The following is a 4,382-nucleotide window of genomic DNA, read 5'->3' as shown; positions in this document are numbered from 1 at the left end:
GCTAGAAAAAGTGCATTATAATGAATTATGATTATGTCTGTTTTGTATTTTGTTTTTACTTTTTTCTATTTTATCTTTGCTTTTTTTAATTTATTTTATACACTGTCTTTCCCCCTCCCAAAAGGTCTTACAATATCTGTTATGAAAATATAATAAGCAGATATGTTCATGGTCTCTGGATCAGGAGTGATCCCCCCTCCCTCCAGAGCCCTGTCAAATTAACAGCCAGCAGAAGCTTTCTTTGTCAGGAGATGTAACAGGTACCTTTCAATTATTTTACAACACCTCTCCCCAGTTTTTCAAAGACCCCCTGCGTAGCAAGAGATGCTCCGACTACAATCTGTATACACAGGGGCGGAGTACAAATTTCCTGCAGGAATATAGCTTTTCTGATCAAAAGGCTAGGGCAGCCGTATTGTCTCCATTGGGGAAGTTGTGTCAATGCCAGAGGATATACATTCTGTGTATAGGATTGTTCATTTCCAAGGGGTGCCTCTTCCCTTATATCTGAGCCATAATCTGTAACCAGGTGTAGTAATCTCTTTCATGTCTCCTTTTTATTTTATGTAACTATCTATACTGTATTTGTATTGTTCCCTTTTGTAACTTCTTGTATATTTTTATAAACAATGCCTTCTATTTTGGATTAAATATATAAAATTCAATAGCTTCTTTCCTCGCTCTATATACGACTCCAAACCCGAAGCCTTCTGCTATCTGAAATGGGTCCCCACTCAGCTATCCCTAAAGTTGGTTGGTGGCAGCGTAATTATTCTTGCAAAGAATTATTGGGATGCTATCAGTAAGGGTACCTTGGCATATATATATTCCATTAGCGGGAATCGGTGATATATACATTTACTTTTGCTGTGAGACCTCCAATATTTGGCATTAATAGCTCAGCAGCCTCATTTACTTATTGTCCGGCAGTTCCGAAATTGACCTGACAAGGGGGCGCTAAAGAGTAGTTGTGCTCATGACAAATTAGTGAACAGCTGCGGGATATCTGAGTGACTCCCCCAGCTGTTCGTGACAAATTGGTGGCAGCAGTGGGATATAGAGCATTAGTGATCGGGTTTGAGCAATCATCCCTTTCACTAAAAACTTGCAAAGGTTTTGAGGATCGAACTCAGTGTTTAAATATACCTGGAACAATACTGTACGTGTAGCAGTTACCTCCGCCCCTCTCTTGCTTTTCTATCCTATCTTTTATTTGGCAAGTGACTGCTAGGATGGCAGCTGCTTATAAGGAGCATGAGAAAGCTGTGCTGATCCAAATGTGTGAGGAGCGAGGCCTCGATGGGTCCAACAAGACCAAAGAAATGCTAATCTGTGCCTTGGTGGAGGATAATCTCAAAGACCAGCACGATGTGGTCCAAGAGCATGGAACCAGTGAAGCACCAGGAGACCTTGCCATGGATCTAGCTCCCGGACGGTCCGCAGAACTGTCTGATTCTGAGGGGTCTGGCAGCAATCTCAGCTCCCGGAGGGGAATGGACTCTTACTTGCCGATGATTCTGCAGCAACAGGGAGAATGTGACTCTCAAGCGCGGCTACAGTTTGTGCTAAAAGAACGCCAAGCAGAGTGTGAGTTTGTTGAGAGACAGGCTGCGAGGGCTGAGCATCAGGCTGAGGCTGAGCGAGCAGAGCAGGAAGCCCAAGCCCGGAGAGACCACAATCTGAAGGCTCTCCAACGCCAGTAGCAGACCTCTTCCCCACTAAGCTGTGAATCCAACAATGCCAGCTGCTTCAAACCCCGGCCTGAGCACTTTCCTGTGATGGAAAAGGACAGGGACTTGGACATTTTTCTGAAGGGATTTTAAAAGACTTGCCGGCAGTACCAGTTGCCCAGTGGCTAGTGGGCCCGATACCTAACACCAGGGCTGCGAGGCAAGGCCCTGGAAGTGTTTGCTGCACTCCCTCTAGCACTAGATGGAGACTATGAGGCCATAAAGCTGGCTCTGATATGGAAATACCAGCCGACTCCAGAGGTGTACCGCAAAAAATTCCGGACCCTCCAGCATGGACCTCATGACAGCTACAGTGATGTGGTGGATGGGCTCCGAAACACCTTTGATCAGTGGGTCCAAGGACTGTCGATTACAATCTTTGAGGAGCTAAAGGACCTAATGGTGAAGGACCACCTCCTACATCTTTGTCCTGTGGAGGTTTGACAGTTTGTTATAGACCGAGAGGCAAGAGAGGCTACGAAAGCAGCCCAGATTGCCAACACCTATGAGGCCAACCATGCATTTGGGGTGCGGAAGCCTTCCACCGCCAGCTAGAAGGAGGATAAGATGACAACTACCACCCCTGCCTCTGCCAGACAACCTCCTGGAGGTTCTGCCCCATCTTCTAGCACCCAGCTTACATCTGATACCCGCCACTGCTTCACCTGTGACCAACCAGGACATATCAGCTTCGCCTGTCCCGAGAGGCAAAGGAGGAGCCCCGCACTTGAGGCCCAGGGGCCTAATGCCAATGTCCTGTTTGTGGTTGAGATGGGTGGTCGAGCCCGTGAGAACTGGCAGCCCGTTACCATGGGCGATAATATCACTGAGGGCCTCAAGGACACTGCTGCAGAACGAACTCTCATCCGCCCTGAATTCGTGTTGCCTGGTGAACTTACCCCGGGGAAGACCCTGACTGTCACTGGGATTGGGGGTGTTCGCCAATCTCTCCCAATGGCCCGAGTTTCTCTGGACTGGAGTGTTGGGAGGGGATGGAAAGATGTGGGGGTGTCCCGAGACCTTAAAGCAAATGTTTTATTGGGGACTGATTTGGGGCGGTTGGTGGCACAATACATCCCTGACAACCTTCCTCAATCTGATAAGTCATGTGATGCAAGCGCCGTTGATAAGTTATGTGATGTAAGCCCTGTTAAGTCATGTGACTCGAATATTGATGATCAGAAGGTGATTATTAATGTTGTGCATGAAAATAAAGTGGATGATTGTGCGGGGAACCTCAACCATGTCAAGCTGCAGGGTCACGCTGCTGAGGATTTCCACAAGGTAGTGAGTGACCGTGCTAAGGTAAATGGAGGCAGGCATGGGGGCCATGAGGAATGTGGTCACATGCAGCTTGTCAGTGTCACGACGGACTGTGACATGGATGGTGGTAGCTGCCCCATAAATAGTGCTGACCCTGAGGTATCACAGAGTGATGAGTCTCATTGTACAGGAGAGCTCAGCCATGTCATGCTGCAGGGTGATGTGGCTGATGATCCCCTCACAGCTGTAAAAATCGTTGCTAAGGGAGATGGAGACCGGCACGGCAGCCATGAGGAAGGTGGCTGTGTGCAGCTTGTCAGTGTCACGATGGACTGTGACATGGACGGTGGTAGCTGCTCCATGATTAGCACTGATTCTGTGGTACGATATGATGAGAGGAAATGTTTTCCCCGGCTGGACAGGGTGATGGGACAGTCGTATCCATGACCTGCCCGGACGATGGGAAAGTTGTGTTCGCTGCCTGTCAGGGTGATTGAAAAGCAGACCCATAACCTGTCATGGTAGTGCAAAAGTGTCTCTCACAGCCGGTCAGGATGATGGAAAAGCTTTGCCCATCGCCTGTATGGAGGATGAGAGGGTAGTGCTCCCTGCCTGTCAGGGGGAGGGGCAGACAGCCCCCCTAACCTGCCTGGGAGATAGGAAAGTTGTGCTCCTTACTTGTCAATGTGATGAGGAAGCAGCACCCATAACATGCCAAGGTAGGGAGGAGGGTTTTTCACCAGCTGGCCAGGATGATGGGAAAGTTGTACCCATCGCCTGTCCAGATGATGGGAAAGTTGGGTCCACTGTCTGTCAGAGGGATGGGACAGACGTACCCACCCCCTGTCAGCATGGCAGGGAAGAATCTCCCACCACCTGTCAAGATGAGGGACCCGTGTTGCCCACAGCTTGGCAGAGTGATTGGAAAGTTGCATCCCAAACCTGTCAGGGTGACAGGAAAGTGTGGTCCCCAGCCAGTCAGGCTGGTGGGAAGGTGTCTTTATACCCCGGGGAGACAGCCTATGTAGCTGCTGTCACCTGCCGACTGAGTATTCAGAATGCAGGCAATGCACTGCCTTCTGGGACATCAGCCTGCAACGGGCTAAAGAAACCTCTCGCTGACCTTGTACAGGTCCAAGAGTGCTCCTGTAGAGTTGTGGCCTTAACACCGCTTCTGGCTACCCCTAGCCAGGGGGTGTGGATGGCCCTGCGAGCAGAGGCCGATCTTGAGCTATCGAGTGACCCCATGGAGACTCCTGTCTCCGAACCAAAACTGAAAGGGTACCATGGGATCCACGAAGGTTGGGCCTGGACCTCAGTGCTGTGTTCATGCAGGGCAACTCATGGAGCCCAGAGCACACCCTGTTGGGCCCAAGCCGAGCACGAGAC

The 4,382-nt window shown here is 49.8% G+C and overlaps 1 pseudogene; it reads left to right on the top strand.

Annotated features, from left to right (window-relative positions):
• The first annotated feature begins 1,232 nt into the window (after positions 1-1,232).
• LOC142243833 (uncharacterized) lies at positions 1,233-3,440 on the top strand (annotated as a pseudogene).
• Positions 3,441-4,382: the final 942 nt, after the last annotated feature.

The sequence above is a fragment of the Anomaloglossus baeobatrachus genome, chromosome 6, assembly GCF_048569485.1.
Source record: "Anomaloglossus baeobatrachus isolate aAnoBae1 chromosome 6, aAnoBae1.hap1, whole genome shotgun sequence".
Classification (NCBI taxonomy): Eukaryota; Metazoa; Chordata; class Amphibia; order Anura; family Aromobatidae; genus Anomaloglossus; species Anomaloglossus baeobatrachus.
Note: the sequence above shows the minus strand (reverse complement) of the source record. Positions and strands in the feature narration are given on the sequence as shown.